The 18,666-nt window shown below is 49.2% G+C and overlaps 1 long non-coding RNA gene across 2 annotated transcripts; it reads left to right on the forward strand.

Moving 5' to 3' along the window:
* Positions 1-1,280: 1,280 nt before the first annotated feature.
* Positions 1,281-6,789, forward strand: LOC111096045. Of its 2 annotated transcripts, XR_005360152.1 has the most exons (4): positions 1,281-2,094; positions 2,842-2,941; positions 6,170-6,227; positions 6,437-6,789. It is a non-coding gene; the product is annotated as an uncharacterized LOC111096045 (long non-coding RNA). The 2 variants fall into 2 exon arrangements; XR_005360151.1 differs by having other exon boundaries at positions 2,842-6,227.
* Positions 6,790-18,666: the final 11,877 nt, after the last annotated feature.

The raw sequence follows: 18,666 nt of genomic DNA on the forward strand, positions 1-18,666 counted from the left end.
GTTGACCTAACTTGGGCAATCTCTCTCCTTTAACAGGACAAACATCATAGCTCTCCCTCTTCTCCACGCCTCTCCTCCACCCCTCTCCCCACGGAAATGTCTTCCCAGGGTGCGACCTAAACTCCAATTAGAGGGTGGGCGAGCGGCTCTCCTCTCCAAAGGTGCCTTCCAGCTCCAAACCCGGTTCTCCCTTCAGTGAGGCCACAATAAGCGCATTCTTCACATTGTTTCAAACTGACCAGCGACTTCTCTGGTGAAGAGGGTGCATTTTGGGGGGCGGAGGAACCCAAACTTTTAAAGGACACTAGCGCTGCCAAGTATTCAGAAGGCAGGAACTAACCCAAAAGCAAAATAAGGAAGGAAGAAGGGAAGAAGAGGGAGAGAGGAGGTGGGGGGATGGAAGGCGGCGGGCTTCCCCCGGGCCCAGCAGAGCGGAGCCGCTCCCCACCCCCAGGTAGCTTGCACCGGAATCCACTAGTTCAAGTGCATGCAGCCCGCCCTTCCCCCACAGGCCCCGCGCGGAGAGGAAGTTCAGCCAAGATCCGCGGCACCTGCCCGCCGCGGCCGGGCGCGAGGCTGCACTCACCTGGCACACAAAGGCTCCGCGCACCTCCGCGGGGAGGCGGCGCCCGCAGGTCCCGGGGGCGGCAGCGGCACCCGCGCCCCGCGCTTGCCCAGCCCGGGCGGCCTCCTCCGGGGCTCCGGGGTGGCTCCGGCTAGGTGCAGGGGGGCCGCGGGCCGGGGCCGGGGGCTCATGCTGGCGGCCGCCCCTCCCCGGGAGGGAGGGAGGGGGAGGGGAGGGGCGCCCCGGGGCGCGCGGCGGGGAGGGTGGGGGCGGTGGGGGCGGGGAGGCCCCCCCGGGGCGCGCTCGCGTCCGGGTCCCCGGCTCCCGGCTCCCGGCTCCCGGCTCGCCGCCCGCCCGGAATCGCTTTATGTAAATGAAGCTCAACTCGCAGTTTGCAGGCTCACCGCCCGGGGGAGGGAGGGGGCGGGCGGGGCGGGGGGCCTTCGGGGATCCACATTACACAGCAACAAAGCGGAAGGTTAATTCGAAACTCCCAGCCCCGCCGCCGCTCGGCTCCCCGGGCAAAGCCTGACATCTACAGTCGCGCGGGCGCAGGCCGGGGCTCGGGGCTCGGGGCTCGGCGGCGGCGGCGGCGGTGGCGGTGGCGGTGGCGGTGGCGGTGGCGGCGGGGACCCGGGCCCCGGGGGCGCTCGCCGCGCCGCGCTGCGCAGGCCGGGCCGCCCCGGGAACAAAGCCCCGTCTCTCCCGGGCCGCGACCCCGCTCCCGCGCATCCCAAGTCAGGGGCCGGCCTAGAATCGGACGAGGAGAAAGGGGCGCGCCCTCGGCCACAAGAAAGGGAGCCTGGGGCCTCAGAACCCGAGCCCTCGGCCTCGGGCCCCATCCACGTCACAGCCAGGCCACTCCAGCACGGGGACATTAGCCAATGTGGACAGGAATTTATTGGAAACACACACACACACACACCCATCCTATTAACTGCTTTACAGAGTACTTCTGTTTTTCAGCTGCAGAAACTTAGAAAAACATCCCCTGCTCTCCAGTGAGACTTTAAGGATAGAGTTCTCCAAGGGAGAGAAAGAAAGAAGACAGGAAGAGAAGTCCCAGCTTGCAAGGGAAGCCTACACTCTCTCTTTTTTTTTTTTTTTTTTTTTTTTTTTAAGACTTGCCTTAAAAACCCACATCATTTCAGATAAGGCATACATCAGGCCCTTCCCGGGGAGACTCTACTGCCAGGTCGAATTTAATAGGGGGGGCACCCCAGTTGGTCAAAGCCAACTGCTGGACGTTTTTATATCTCCCCAGGTTCACCTTTTTCCATTCTGATATGCAAAGGCAAGCCCTACAGAAACCTCACCGGAAGTGCCCTGTCCTGCCTCTCAGAATCCCACACTCAGCTCTGTCTGATTTTACTCCCGCCCAATTCTCTCAGCACAGAAAGGCACCTGCTTGTCCCCTGCTGAAAGCCACCCACCCAGGCTGGCCCCACAGCCTCGAAGAGTCCAACTGCGCAACAATGACCCGTGCAAGGGTGAGAACTACAATGAGCTCACGAGGCAAAAAGCTGTAGGTATGGAACCGTATCAGCACTATGCACACACTGATGCAGGGGGAAAGAGGATGCCTGGCTGATTAAAACTATCCCATCACCGCGTAGAAGGCGTTCTGCACAACGTAATTTGGGTTCAAATTAACGTAAACATCCAACCTGTTGGGGACAGACAACCCCTTCCCTACATCTTAACGTTTTAGTGCAGAAAAGAGACTCCAAAAAATTTTTTTTCCTTCCGGTAGGGCCCTGGGAGAAAAGACTGCCTCTAGGGAATCATGTCCGATTAGGGACAAAGGAGAGCACAAGCCAAATTCTGTCACACATGAGAGAGTGTATGGGGAGGAGGACTGGAGAGCAAAAAAGGGCAAAGTGGAGGATGATTTTGCAAACCAGAGTGCGATCACTGTCGAGCTGTTTCCAGAGCACCTGACTTTAGACCCAAGAACAGGTGGTGTTTTCAAAACATACTATTATTTATATTAGCCACAGGAGTTGAGAACACCTTAAAGAAAAACCAATTAATAATTTAATTGAAAAAGTCACTATGAATAATACATGAAGATGATGATGCTAGCAATAACGCAAGTAACGTGGCGCCCGCCACCCAGATATGACTTTGGAAAGGTCTTCAGGAACCTCAGGACTCCCAGGCTTCTGGGTCCTACCTCGGAGCCACCCCATAGCCTGTTAGATAGAGACAATAAGAAAATGTTTATACTCCCAGAAAATCTAATTTTGCTGCTTTATCTTAACTTTTATTAACAGGGGACGACCTCATAATCTGGTGACATCACGAACCTGGTGGGCCGACAGATAAATAACTTCAATAAAATAAAAGCTAGAATGCTGAAGAACCTGCTCTAAAGTAAGCTGGAAGGATGTGGAGGTGCTGGACAGAAGGCCCCGGGGGGATCTGCAGGATCCTGCCAGGGTCCCGAGGGGCGGCCACCTGACAAGTAGAACTGAGAGTGACCGTGGTTCTATCTTACTCCAGCACCAGCTACGTATGTGCTCAGAGCTGGCCAGCTTCCTTTGTTACAGGCAAAATTTTAACAGGTGAATCCACAGGCAAGTAATCTATGCATGGCCTCTGTAGCATTATACAGGACTGCCAAAAAGCTGGGGCATTACCTCTACCAAAACTTATTTCCCCTATTAACAATCGCTTCAGCAGCACACATACTAAAATCCGTAGGAACAAAACAATACCTCTCCAGAGGGATTCTGAAACTTTTGCACTTAGGGATGGAATCAACAGTTTCCCTGAAACACACGTTGCAAATCCTGTCCTCCAGCTCTGAAAGGCCCTGGCCCTTCTGAGGGCAGATGCCTGTAGTTAAACCCATGGCCTACCCAGCAGAGGCAGCCTGGCTTGTTCATGGCTCCTAGACACTGTTGACAAATAAACCCACTCTCAGAAAAGGCAGTTCTCCATAACCAGTCTCATCTCCTCTGGACACCGTAATTGGCAACAGCCAAAAGGATAAATATTTAAAAATAAATCAGGGAATGCTGACCTCTTCCCTACTCCTCCCGTGACCCACTCTCCAAGCCAGAGGCCAGCCCCCCCACCCCACCCCAACACTTAACTGACTGGTAAATCACAGTGATCCCAACTGAGCCAAACTGGCTTGCCTTTCTCTCCACATACACATTCATTCTCCAGAGCTGTGTCCCCTCACTTCAGCAAAGGTAAATATGATCTCTGAGCTCAGACACAGTGAATGTCAGCATTCTGACTTCCAGCTAAACCTGGACTCTATTTTCACAGCACAGCTGGGTTTCAGGGAGATTAGTGTATTCCTTCAGATCCCTGTATTTTTATGAAAATATACATTCACACGGATTTTAAAATTAGTGCTTAAATAACCTTGAGGGTTTAACAAAGAAAAAGCCAGGAGAGGGCAAAAACAAAAGTCCCTGAAACAAACAATAAAAGTCATTTAGAGCTAAATTGCACACCATGCCCTGGATTCACCCCTTCATTTCTAGGCAGTTATATTTAGGGATGTGGTACCTGCCGGGTGATCAGGCCCTCCTGGGTGTGACAGAGAATACAGGCTTTCCTCAGAACTGCCCACACTCACCTCCATAACCATGGGAGGCTGGTGTGCCAAGGCCTACGCGCAGATGTTTTGATTCACATTTCTCTGACACATACCTCAAGGCCTCCATCTATCGCTACAACGCTAATTCCAGAGATTAATTTTTACCCCCAAATCATGGCTGGAGCATTATCTAGTTTACTTGCCCACCCTCCCCAAATCAGACCCTAAATCTGTCAATGACACACATGCGAAAGACACAAATGAGCAACCTTTTTTTTTTTCTAAAAACTGATTGGAAGCTTTTCCAAATTAATTTTAAGTTGCAAAGCCTAAGTTTAAGACCGCAAAATATAAAGAACTTGCCTTAAAACAGCTTTAAAGCATTAGGTAAAGGGATTGCTCTCTCCCTCTTTTTTTTTTTAAACAAAAATATTATTTCTAAAAGGGCAAAGAGAATTTGCCATGCAAGACTTTTATACCCAGGGGGATTCTTACATTTGTGTTTCTAAACCTTGAAATTGAGAATTTTAATGAAAAGGCAGACAGATGCTTAAGGATAGCATCGCGACCAGAGTCCATACATTACAGTTGAGAAGCGCTTTGTTTGGGGCCAGGAAAAAGAGGTGGATTCCTATTTCGATCATGGGCCATCCCCACTGTCTGACACATCCCTTTGCGCTCAGCCTGATGCAAACCACAGAATTCTTGGAGGGAAGCAGGTTGGAGGGAGAAGAAAGGAAAAAGCAAACAGGAGAGGAAAGAAAGTGGGGGGGGGGAATGTGGCCTCTTTATATTAATTGTAGTTTGAAAAAAAAAAAAAATCTCAACATCAATTCCATAGTATGTACCAACAGCTCCCATACACATGTGTTAAAACAATCAATTAAACAATATGCCAGGAGCACAATACCCAGGATCAGATTTTTTTTTTTTAAGTGAAGAATTTCATTTAGCTTTTGCAATGCCTTCCTATCAAGCAACCACTTCTTGGGGCAGGACACTAAGAGATAAACAAAAGATGACCCAGTTCACACTTCCCAAATGAGAATCCCATTTTCTTATCTTTCCATTTTGGTGCGTTTTTGTTTGAAATCTGTGCTAATCTGACTTAAGAGCCAGAGCTGAAATTTCACATATCCTCCAAGTCAGCCAGTGTTTTAGAATTTGGATTTCTATTGAGGCTGTTCCAATCCTCAGTGAGGCCTACGGTAAAATGTGCTTCATGCTGTTTCGTTTGTCTCTCTGCAGACAAATAGAAACTGTGAAATTTAAAGAATGGATAAAAAAAAAAAAAAAACCTAAAACAAAGAGGTTAAAAAAATAGGACAAATGTTTTTGCTTTTGTGTCTCCCTGGAGCAATTGTTTGGGGGAGTCTGCATTGACAATAACCATGAGAAGGCCATCTAAAGGCGATGCGCACACAAGGGGACTCCTTGCCTGCTGCCTTTGGTCTGGGAGAAAAAGCACCTTAGCTCCGTTTTCCAGGAACAAAAGGCCAGGGCCACGGAAGGGGGGAGAGGTTACTGGGGCTTTCACATGGAGCCAAGTGTCAATGCAGGTTCATTTTTCACCCGTCTTAGTTGGAAAGCAGCTCAGTGAACTTCCTAATGACTGCTTTTCCCTCTCCCCCTATTATTTCTAAACCTAAAAGAACAAAACAATAATATTTTTTTAAACCTAAAACCCATCATCCTATTAGAGGAAAGCCTTGGGGACCTACAAAGTTTTCCCTCTTTCCTTTCCCCACCCTACTTTTTTTTTTCCTTTTCTTTTTTTTTTTCTTTCCCTTTTCTTTTTTTTTCTTTCTTTTTTTTTTTTTTTTTTTTTTTTTAGAGAAGGGAGGATTCCAATTGTAGATCACATGGAAATAAGAGACACTGGACATTGTGGTCATTTTTAGTAACACCAGAGAACTGCCTTTATGTCTACAGAAAGGCAGGGAGTAGAAAAATAAACGCAAAAGGGGGGAAAAACTGAATAGGGATAGAAGGTGATAGTCGGGAAGCTGTGGGGCAACGCCTGCAAACATGTTCTTTTTTCACAGCATGAAGTCGCTAATGCCAGCTTCAGATTTGCGAGTGAATCAAAGTCATCACTACGAGGTTGGGGTTTTTTTTTTTGGGGGGGGTGGAGGGGTGCCTGGAGAAGTGGACAATAAGGCTGTACTAAAGACATAGGTGTGTGGGTGTGGGTGTGGGGGGGTGCTTCAAAGAAAGGAAGCTGAGATGAATCACTGCATGCCATGGAAATGCCAGGGCAAGTGGATGTCGGAGTGTTTAACCAGATTCTAACCTGGAAACATCTTCCCCAGCGGGTGAACCCTAGGACGAGGCAGTGACACGCAACCCCTCAGCCTTTGAACCCAGACCTGGCAGCTTGGGAACACGTCCCCCCCCCTTCCCCAGGCAGTCAGTCCCAGGCTCAGGCTGAAAAAGCGAGGTGGGGGTAGGGATGAGAGGGCCCAGCGAAGAAACACAATAAACAACTCAAATATGAACGGAAATGACATCAGCAAAGTGAAGGACCTGTTTATTGCAGATCAAAACAAAACAAACTTCCAAACCTTTTGTGTATACAAGATAACTCTATAAAAAGCCCTCCTAAAATGTCACCAGGGTCGACACATCAGCATCCCAAGAAAACGGATGACAGTTACCAAAGGGGGAGGGGGTTGAGGAGGGAGGAAGGGGGGGGGATGAAGGGAAGAAGATGGGAGGAGATAGAAAACCAGAAGGGGCCAAAAACCCAGCTGACGAGTTCCCCCCTCTGCTGATCCTTAATATTTATTGGTGTTTATAATCTAAAAGCCATGCTCTGTGTTTCACTTAATACAAGGCCAGACAGTGCTGTCTAATGAGGCAGCATTACAATCAGCTTGTAATACTGAATTTTTAATGCTGCCAAGGATTCTGTTACATAATAATATGAAAAACAGAAGCTGAAAGTGGGCTCTCGGTGACAGGCCACTGGAGGTTCCAAGCAGGCAAGCGCTACGAGCCCGCCTTCCCTTCCCTCTCCCTGCCCACCCCCATCTCCCGGTCTGCCGTCAGCCCTCCATCCTTATACAGGAGGTCGGTATGGAAACCAAGAGGATTTCTTAGTAAATCCACTCTTTTTATTATGACTGCCATTATGATCATCTTGGATCCCAAGTTATATTTCAAGAGTTTGAATTCTAACCTATCTGGGGTTAGAAGTGTGCAATGAGAATTGGGGGAGGCTGAAGAGACAAGGGGTGCAGGAGTGTGGGGGGGGAGCTTATTTTGAGAAAGCTAGACAATACAGAAAAAATCGGGGGAGGGGGAGGAAGCTAAGAAGCTGGGGGGGGCCGAAGTCTGCCGACCATATTCACAGCTGCCGCACTCAGTTTACATCGGTGTAATTTAAAAGCATATATATAGCCGCCGTCTCTCTTCTCTGTAATACCCCAAGACTGTAAATCTATAACCACTGCAATGATTTAGTGATTAAAAACATGATAACATATTGTGTAACTGCAAACCACAGAACCCCTGCCAACTCTCCTCTAAGATAAAGGGGAAAAAAATACAGAAAATGTGTTGCTTGCAGCGATCTTCCTAAACCCAAAAGATTTTAATAAAAGAACCTATATAGTAGACTCATCGGAAAAGGGTGAGTGAATTCTATGTGAAGCCAGCAAAGGGGTGTGTGGGAGGGGGGAGGGCAGCTTTATGTGGGATTCTTTTCCTTGTACTAACAAATTACGACCTAAACATGCCTTTTCTTTTCTCTCTCTCTCTTTTTTTAATAGTTTGTTGTAACTGGAATAACTGGTCTTGTGTGCTGTCTTGCATATTCAAAGCAGCTTTGTAATCGGATCTGGAGACCCAACCTTATTTGCCTGAACTCAATAGGGTTTTTCTTCTCCCCCCTCCTCTCTTGTTTTGTTTTGGATTTGGTATTGTGGGTTTTCTGTTCTTGCTGGGAGCAGACAACCACGCAGGAAGAGGCTCTGGTGCCTTTAAGCTACAGAGCAAACACCTGAGAGGGGGAGGCACAATTTGTAACATGGCAGGAGGAGCCTAAAATATACACAAAAAAAAATAAAATCAAAGCAGCTGTAGGGGTTTTGGCCTCTGAGCAGCTGACCTGACCCCATTCTGTATATTCTTTTATTTCCCTATTGCAGGATTCCTGCACCTTGGGTCAGATTCGAACTCAATGTGACCCTGAGGAGAAGGCAGTCACCGAGCCCTGGAACTGCTCCATATGTAATGGGGGGGGGGGGGGGATGAAGGGAGTATAAGTGCATATGCATTCAGACTCCCCCAGTGTAGACACCCACACACTATGTACTTACACACACACACACACACACACACACACAATCTGTCAGGGATGCCAGGCCGTGGGGCCAGGTCCAGCCCAGCTTTCACAGCTCACACAGCCGAGAGCCTGAACTCTCTCTAAAGCCCCCCAAAATCTTCGTATCTACAACTCTACCCATAAACACATGCATGCACAGACCAACGCTCCTCCAGAGACTTTATATGTTTAAAAAGTCCACAGATCTGAATTGCCTCCTCTCTGGACCTGAGCAGGGCAGTTTATTCAGAGAAATCAATAGGAAAGAGCATTTGCAAATATTTATATAAGCCCTGTGCGTTTCAGCATTAAGTAATTAAAAACTAAAACTCAGGGAGGGGGAAGGGAGGAGACACACAGGCAGAAGAAGGCTACAGGCCTAGAGTGGGTTTTCCTGCCCACACCTCATCTCCCCAAACCACAATCCTTTCAAAACTGACTCCATGTACACTTTTTACGAAATCCTGTTCGTGCACCATTTGCTAGACTATTTCAAAATCATCTCCAAATATGGATTCACCTACCACCAAGCTTTCAAGCCTGACTATAAGATAAGTGTCTGTATTCTCTCTCTCTCTCTCTCTCTCTCAAATGCACACACAGCAATCCTTACTTTTGACATTGCTTCAATCTCTGGTGTATTACTCTCTACCGTATTCATATTTCTAAATTATTTGCACTAAAGATATCTAACATAAGATGAGAGGAGGGCCCCCAAGGTGGTGATTCAATGAGCGAACACCTACTCCCAATCTCCCCCCAATACTTCCTACTCCCCTCAACCTACAGGATACTCACACCTTGGGGGTTTACTGAAATCCACATATGTAAACAGATCTGCCCCCCCCCCCCCAATGTACAGTAAAATGAAGGAGTTCTTAAATGAGCCACTATCCAGTGGACTTCCCCTATGTTGTTCCGGAGAGCTGGGCAGTAAATTCTGCTTGTACTGCCTCTAAATCCGCTCTAAGAAGCCGACTGAGGCACTGGAGCACCCACACTGCAGATATTGTAGAAATTTACAGTAAATGTAGGTACACGATTGCAGCACGCTGCCCTATTGATTATGCAGATTGTGATCAATCTTTTCCCCTCTCCATTTCCCAAGCCTCTTTCTGAAGACCTCCAAATAAGTTGCTCTGTAACTAGCCATTCTCCCAAAGTAGGGAGAAAAAAAACAATTTTTAAAAAAACATCATAAATCCTCAAGTGTCTCCCCCCAAAAGGATTCTTTTTTTTTTTAATTCCAAAGTGAATTTATGCTTTGCAATTTGCATTACAGTCAAGCGATCACCGTATGTCATCTTCTTCAAAGGTGCTTAACAAACCCCCTTTTCAAAGTCACTAGAAGTGGAGGCCAGAAAAGGCAATCAGCCTCCTTCCATATAGTCCTTAGATCACGTTTCAATGATTGAGACCAATAAAAATTGTCATATTTCCCTTAACTTGGAAGCAACAAGGGGGAAAAGTTAAGTGGGTGATTTTTGAAAGCACTTGTAATCAAAGAATTTGCCCCAGTCGAAGGAATTGCACAACCTTTTGCAAAAAGTCAGCTTCCGAGCAACAGATTAATTTGTAAAGTAAAATGTTATTTTTTGAACATAATAAAGAAACCTACGACTCATCGAGTCCTTTCACGATTTAAATATACTAAGCACATCCAATACACTCACATCTAGCCTCCAAGAGATACGAAAAAAAAAAAAAAGAAAAAGATGTACATGAAAACGCCTAATGGCAAAGAGTGAAGCAGGGCGAGGGGGTGAGTGGGGAATGGCACGTAAACTATCCCAGATTCGTGTAAGAAAAAAAAAAAAAAAGGAAGCAAGAAGAAAGAAAGAAGAAAAAGGGAAGGAAGAAACAAAAAGGAAAAAAAGAGAGAGAAGGAGGAGAACGAAGAAAGAGCAGCAGGCACGCGGCGAGGTCCCCGGCCCAGCTGGTCCAGGAGCGAGGCCGGCGGCCCCGCGCCCCGCGCCCCCGGGAGCCCCTAGTGTCCGGGGCAGGGCCCCTGCGGGCGCTCGCGGCGCGGCCGGCGGGGCAGGGGGCGCGCAGGTACCGGGCCGGGCGGAGCCGCCGCGCCCCGCGCCGCTGTCGGACCCGGGCTCCCGCCGGGCGGCCGCAGCCCCGCGAGCCGAGCCCCGCCGCGGAAGGCGCCCGCCCGCCCGCCCGCCCGACCAGCAGCAGCGGCGGTGGCGGCGGCGGCGGCGGCGGCGGCGGCGGGGGCGGCTCGGCCGGGTGCGCGCCCCGCGCGGCGGCTCAGCCCGGGGCCCCGGCGCCTCTCGGGGTGGGGCAAAGTTGGGGGCCGGGGGCGGCGGGGGCGGGGGCGCTCGGCACCGCGGCCCCCCGCCCCCGCCGCCGCCGCCGCCGCCTTTGTCTCGGCGCCCGGACCCCGGCCGCCCTCCCGCCCTCGGCCCGCGCCCCGGCCGGCCCTGCCCCGCGGCGCCTCCAAACTCGGCGCGCGGGCCTCGCCCCGGGCGCCTCCACCCTCCCGGGGGTCGCGGGCGGCCGGCGGCGGCGGCGGCGGGAGGAGGAGGGGGCGGCCCGGGCTCGGCGGCGGCGGCGGCGGCGGCGGGAGGAGGAGGAAGGAGAAGAGAAAGAGAAAGTTTGGCGCAGGGGGAAGGCGAGCGGGACGCAGCGAGCGAGCAGGGCGCGGGCGCGGGGAGCGCGGGCGGCGGCGGCCGGGCGCGGGAGCCGGGAGGGGGCAGGACGAGCCCCATGCAAAGCAGCCCGGGCGCCCCGAGGAGCCCCGCGTCCGGGCGGCGGCGGCGGGAGGAGGAGGAGGAGCAGGCGGCGGCGGCGGCGGCGGCGGCGGCGGGAAAAAAAAAGAGGGAAAAGTTGCCACTTACGCGGTTGCTTCTCCGGCGGCGGCGGCTGCAGCGGCGCTGCTGGCGGCGGCGGCGGCGGCGGGAGCTGGCGGCGCTTTTAATCCCGAAAAGAGGCGCTCGGGCCGCGGAGCCCATCAAGGCAGCAGCGGCGGCTGGCGGGGGTCGGCGGCGGCGGAGGACGCGCTGCTGGCGGCGGCGGCGGCGGCGGCGGCGGAGCTGGAGCGCGCTCGGCGGAGCCCGGGGCGGGAGGCGGCCGCAGCCGGGGAGCCGGAGCCGCCGCCGCCGCTGCCGCCGAGCAGCATGGTTGGCGGGGAGTTTACAGCCCCCGGAGCGGGCAGGGGCCACGGAGGAGAAGCGGCGGCGGCGGCGGCAGCGGCTCTAGGCTGTAATTGGGATGCAAAGCAGGCGGCGGCGGCGGCGGCTGCGGCCGGGAGGAGGAGGAGGAGGAGGCGGCGGCGGCGGCGGCTGCAGCGGTCGGAGGGGACGCGCTGGAAGTGGGAGCTGATGAGTGAAAAGAAAAAAAAGTCTTTGGATCTTTATTCTGCTAATTAGTTTCCTGCAAAAAATGGCTGTGATTAATTCAGTGCGCATGTGCTTCATTACCCAGGCACGACGGGAAGGGCTAATTAGCCACCTTCTGGATCAATAAGATTCAGCAAAAAAGAAAAGGGGGAGGTGGAGGGAGGCAGAGGGGAGGAAGGGAGGAAAAAAAAAAAAACCGGGGGAAAGTGATGAGCAGGGCAAGGAGAGCAGGAAGAGAGGATGGGAGAAGAGCCCAGGAAGAGGGAGAGAGGCACCAAAAGTTTATGCATGTATTAAAAACACATACACACGCACACACACACACACACACGACACACACGCACACACACACATACACACCGAGAAGTGAAATGCAGAGAAGCAACAATAGGAACCTGGCTAAGATTTTTTTTTTTGAGATTTTTTCTTTCCTTTTTTTTTTTCTTTCTCTTTTCTTTCTTATTTTTTCCCCTTTTTCTTGCTTTCTTTTTTTTTTCTTTTGCCAAATGCAGCAATGTTTAAATTAAATAAGAGAGCATCTTCAAAGAAGAAGGGAGCAAGGGTGGGGGGAAGCAATAATGGAGTGGGACAGCTTAAAGCAAAGATTTAAGTGAAAGGCAGAGAAGCAGCTCGAGACAAAATAGAGGCCACTTTAAATTGCAAATCTGAGATTTTTTTTCCCCAAAAAGGAAAATTATCCCCCCCTAAAAAAAAAAAATCAGAGGACAAAAAAAATAATATGGACAAAACTTTAGCACGTACCATAGACTAGACCAAAATATATATATATATGATATGTTAATTTTGTCTTCTGAAATAAGATGCAATCAATCTTCTCTGGTTCTTTAGAAGGAGAAGGGGAAGCAGGAGTGATGATTAGAAGGAATAAAAGGGGGAAAGTGAAACAGAACTGAGAAGGGGGTTAACTTAAAGGAAAGACAAGAAAAGGAAAAGTTGCACTTGGAAACAAGTCCAACTTTCTACCTTTTTGGACCTAAGAGAAAAGTAAAATCAATTTTCTCGTGTAAAACCTGGAAAGCAGATGTTTTCAAAACACAGGAAGCTATTTTGCCATCAAAAGCAGGGATGTAATAAAGGCAGTGAAAAATAATTTCAAACTAAATTCGTAAGAAAGAAAGCCAATATATTTAAATAGCGAGGAAAGGTCTAGAGTGGAGAAAGGGGGGAAATTATATACCCCTTCCCTCATGCCAAAAAAAAAAAAAAAAAAAAAAAGTCTCACAGCTTCCTCCAAGAGTTTGGAGCAGAGTCTCGAAGCCAAAGGGCTTGAAATGAGAGGATGGATTTCAGATAAAGACTAGGAGCAGTACATCCCACCAGAGCCCAAAGGAGATCCCTGGAATCAAAGACAGCAGCCAGGGACCCTGCTACTGTACCGATTCCCAGTACATCAAAGCCATCACTTAGGCGGGTGTACGGTACCTCCAAAAAGCAAGCAAACAAACGCAGGAAGAACAAGAGTCTCAGTCTGTCTCTCTCTCTCTCTCCTTCTCTCTCTCTCTCTGTTTCTCTACCCCCTCTTTCAAATCCTAGCCTTAGCGTCACTGCTAATGCAATAGATTTTTTTTAATGACAAGTATGTATTTATGTAAGTTCTAAATATGAACTAGTACCACTGAAATTACAATGTCTGGAATAAAATAAAATGCAATTTGCACTTTAAGTGATCTGCAAACAAATGCAAAAACAACATTGATGTTTCTGAAGGTATTTTTAGTGAACCCTGTAACATCAGGTAGACAGCTCTCACCAAAACTTATTTTTCTTAGGGGTAAAAAAAGATTTTTTTTCCCTCAGCCTCACTGGATTACTTATTTTAGAAAGAATTGGGGAATTAATCGGGAAATCTATTTGATTAGAAAGGAATTCTTCATTTTGAGAGATTTTTCCAATGCTCTTAAGAGCATGCAGCTTCTTAGTCAGGACTAGGAGGAGAAAACGGTTTAGGATTTTGCAGGGTTACCTCATCTAATCCTTGTGAATTCACTCTGGGAATAATGCTGTTTTATTTAGAGAGAAAAAAAGAAAATACATTTAGAAAAATCGGGGGTTTCCTCTCTATGAGCCAAATCTGGATTGCCATTCAAACTTTTCCTGGCTGCTTTTCCATGCGGGACAGTTGATCAATAAAGCCAAGTCCAGCCTGGCTTGCTACAGGTTTCACCAGTCAGTGCTTGCAAAACCTTTGTCATTTTCTAAAAATAAAAAAGCTAAAAGTTATTGTAGAAGAAGGGGCTTTTTTTTGTCCCCTGCACAATGTGTCTTTTGTGAGGTTAATGCCATTCTGGGCTCTCGATAGCCCTGGACAATGGGAACTCTCCAGGAGCCTGCAAAGACTCTGGCTTTTTTCTTTCTTGATTTTTTTTTTTTTTTTTTTTAAGGGAAGGATGAAACATTCCTACAGTCCAAACACAACTTCTACTTTGATTAAATAAATATTTATCTTTATTGTAACCATTGTATATTTTTACCTTCAGTTTGTCCGGTTTCTGATTATTATTTTAAATTTTTCATTGGCAACAGTTAATCTTTTTTTTTTTTTCCCTTTCAGTCCAAAGTGCAGGTCAGTGTAAAATGTAGCTGACTGAAAGAAGACTGGTAAATTCTGAATTTTTCCATAATACATCAGGTAAGGAAAATTGCTCAGACCTTCAGGAGTATATTTGCCTCTTATTTATCTATCTTCACAAATCTTCATAATTCTGTTGGTTTATTTTTTTAAGATGCAGCAGAATTAAATTTCTCCTTGTAGATCTTGGAAACTCACTTTAATGCTCTCTGTATTTATTTTCTTTTAAAAATGTAAATAGTACTAGGAGCGAACTTGTAGCTTGTTATACAAAACAGCGCGGAGGAAGTCAGTATCTCCACTGGCATAGGCTATTTGGGGGAAATTCTGGATATAAATGTATTTCATGTTGCAATATAGGAAAATGTCAGCTTAATCTGGTAAATACTTATGCTAATTTTACTCAGTGAATTCGTTATAAGGAGGAGAGGTACCAAGCTTGTATGATTGAATAATGCTTAGGCGATAATCCAGCATCTATATGGATTATTTTATGTACAAAATGAAAAAAGGAACCAAGAAATTCAGAATCTAAATCCTTCATTTAGCTGGCAAGAGGGCAGAAAATTTTAGACCAATCTGTTTTTAAGACATTTACAGTAGGGACAGAAAGTAGAATGTAGGCTAAGTATTGCATTGATGTGTATATTTCTCTGCCTCTCGCTCAAATGAATGGATACAAACACAAAGATATATGCATAAATGGGTACATAAATATACATTTGAATGACTTTAGATGTCTTTGCGTCTCTGTGTGTGCTGAATATATGTGCACACAAATATACAAGGTATACATAAATGCAGGTACTGTACAGAGCTATGCGTGTGCTCTCGCTGGGGGTTTTTGTTTGCAGATCTGTTTGAAGCTACTTTTTTTTGCAAATATAAAATAGAAGTGTTGGTTTAATGATGAAGATGTGGATGGTGAATTTGAGTAAGAATCTGCTTCCCTGCAATTTTCAGAATCTGGGGTTGCAATGTGAGCAGATATTATTTGGTCCAAGGGCTGAAGATGCCGTGGGCCAGTCTTAAGGAGAAAGAGAGGTGAAGGGGATCTTAGGAGATCTCACTTCCAAAGAGCCTAGCTTCTGGGCCTTGGGTTTTCCTCTGGTTGGGGGGGGGGAGGTGTTGGGGGACACACAAACAAAAAAAAGGGGGGGGAGGAAGGAGGAAGAAAAAAAAAGAAAATCCGTGAGGAGCCAGGGGAGGTTGAAAGGACGCCTCTGCGCACAACTCTAGAGCTAGATCTGAGAGCAGGGTTGCAGGGTGAAGAATGTGCGGGTCTCTTTTTGAATGTGTATTGTTATTCTAAGTCTATTGTATGTATATGTTACTGTCCTTTCATTTGCCACGACAACATATGGATCCCATAAATGCAGACATGCTGAAGTGCATCTGTCTGGGTAGTTAACACGATCCAAACATCCCTCTTCGTTCCGCTGACTCGGGCTCTTCCTCGGGGTCCCTGGCTGCGCTCGGGGCTGGCCGGCCCTTGCCCCAGGCGCGCAGCACCCTGCAGTCTCGCCCTTTTGTAGTCTCCCGGTGGGATCCAAGGTGCCGCGCCGAGGAGGCGGGCTGCTCCAGGTCCGGGGTCACAGGCTCCGCTGCCGCCAGCCCCGTGCGCCAGGAAGCGAAAGGGTTAAAGCCGCCCGAGCTCTGGGAAGGGGCTGCGCTCTCCCCGGAGCGAGGTGCCGGCACCAGCAGCTGTGATTTAGGGGTCAAGTCCGAGATCACCTTTCTCCTGCCTCTGGAAACGGCAGAAGATGGGGTAGGGAGGGAGAAACAGGAGAGAGAGGCAGCCAGGCGCGGCACTTGGCGCTCCATCCATCCATTCCCTCCTCCCTGACCTCCCAGCCCACCTTCTGACCCCCAGACAAATGGAACAGTTCCCCTTTCTGCTAGGGGTGCAGGGTGAGGTCCTTCTGAGCATCCAGAATTGTTCCAGCCCCAGCTCTATCCCAGTGCTGAGCCTCTGTTATCCAAGCCCCAAACACCAAATCAGAAAGTTTGCTCTTAATGCACCAGAGGGTGAGCAGATGGGTCTGGGTTTAAAAAAAAAATGCTCCCCGTTTGTGGAAGACAGGGGTGCCCTTGCCAGGGTGGGGGAGTTTGGATGTTGGCGCCAACCCCGCAGACTCGGATCCCACTCCTCCTCATTCTCCTGAGCAGATGTACACAGTGGTGTCCATTACATGCAGCTTCTTGCTTTGTGCCCACAGTCTCAGCCAAAAGCTTTCTTTCCCCCCAGCTTGGGCAGCCTGGAGAATACTTTTGTCAAAATATTTTTCACGCCTGAAAGATAACCAAAACCCAAATTCAGATTTGTTTCTGAGCCTTTTCACTGGAAAAGAGCAAAGCATCTGAAGTCCCCTTTTGTTATGGCGCTCCACGGAAGCACCTGGTTGTGGGGCTCAGTGCCCAGGTGACGTCCTGGGCACCGTGGGCCGCATACGCGGTGCCCACAAAAGGAGCTTTAATTGAGAAAGAGCTTCCCAAATCCCCCCACCAGGTTGGGCTTTAGGATAACGACAGCTCTTTTGGAAAGTTACTCCAAGGAAAAGGAGTTTTTGGTGGGAAAAGAACTGGCTGGAAATGACAGAGAGAGAGAGAGAGAGAGAGAGAGAGAGGAGAACTGGATCCCTGGGGGGACACAAAACAGGTGGGGGATGCTAAGAGTGGGTAGGGAGATGAGCGCATGAGGGTGTCCACAGACAAGGCACTGCCCGCGGAGGCTCGGTGACGCGCTCCCCAGGCGCTCCCTCCAGCTGTCGGAGCGAGGGCGAATCACCCCGATTTCCGCTTCTGCTTCCAGGGCCAAGAGTGGACCAGCTGGTCCAGTAGGCAGCTGAGGTCTGTCTTCCTAGCCCCGGCGCCCCTAACCCCGCCAGAGCCTCCAAACCACGGAAATCAAACCAAATTGGCCGCTCGAATCTAGAGAGGTTTCATCCCTGGGGCAAGGGGGAGGGAACAAGCCTTTTTTTTTTTTCTTTGAACTCCGATTCAAAAGAGACCACAACCTACTCTTGAGTGCCATCCCCAATACAAGGATTGTGGGTATGTTTCATTTTTTCATTCTTTCTTCCCTATTTCTCAGAAGTAAACCCTTTAAAGAATTAGCCCCAAACTTAGAGCGCCTGGGTCACTGAAAAGAGTTCCAAATGATAAAGCCTGCCCTTGATTCCCAATACATGGCGCACTGTGAAAATGCAGGGCAATTAGTCAGTTCCAGGGTTTGAGTCCGATTTCCAGTATCCTCGGATCCTTTGCAATGGAAATCTGAGATCCAACCTTGGGGCAGGAGTCGTCTCAGAGTTGGTGGCTCTCTTGGGTTCCAGACAGCCTGCACCGCTGGCAAGCGCTGGCTTCCCTGTTGGTGACCTGGTACCAGAAGTTTGCACCCCATCTAAAGCCTGGGGCAGGTGAAGAAGAGAACTAACCTCGTCTCTGCACAACAGAGTGAACAACTTGAGGGCAAGAGACCCTCGGTCGGGCTATGTTCGCTTTGGGGATTTCCAAGGGCATAACTTTCGGGGGGAACGATGGAGGTTTCTGACTTGCCAGCCAGAGGCAGGAAAAAAGGGATCTTTGGGAGGCATGGGCGGCGGGCTAGGGAGCAGGGCTGAGAGCGGGCACCTGAGACCTGGCACCCCTTTGCGCAGAGCCCGTTAGGGCTGGCGTGGGGAGTCAGTGCCCGTGGTAGCACGTGCATTGTTGACACGCAGACACGCAGGCGTGCGCTAATGGAGGGATGCGCGGCTGAGCAATCCCCCGATGCCTGCATTTCTTGCAGGCATGGCTTGTTTAATAGCCAGGGAATTGAGTGCCTTCCCACTCACCCCCACCCCCCGCTTTTTTTTTTTTTTTTTTTTTTTGCTGAGAAATGTAAAAAAGGGACCTATGCCGTGTACATATTCTGAAGAAACGTGCATTTTTTTCCCTGAGAAATACCTAGCACCATAATATTTCTGATTTAAGGGGCGAGGGAAATCTTTGAAGTGAAGAAAATCAGTGGGGGACGAACTATCTTTTCCTGATTTTTGTGTGTGTGTGTGTGTGTGTGTGCGCGTGTGTGTGTGTGTGTGTGTGTGCGCGCGCGCGCGCGCGTGCGCTCACGCCTCTCCTCAAAGCCAGTAATGGGATTTAAAATCAGAGATTCCCAGTCTTCATCCTCCCTCCCATTCCATTTTGCTCTCCTCGCCCCAGAAAACATCTGCAGTAACCGACTGTACGTCTAAGGGGACGATTTAAAGAGAAACAAGGTTTGGGGCGCTCGCGTCA

Source organism: Canis lupus, chromosome 5 (genome assembly GCF_011100685.1).
Source record: "Canis lupus familiaris isolate Mischka breed German Shepherd chromosome 5, alternate assembly UU_Cfam_GSD_1.0, whole genome shotgun sequence".
Lineage (NCBI taxonomy): Eukaryota > Metazoa > Chordata > Mammalia > Carnivora > Canidae > Canis > Canis lupus.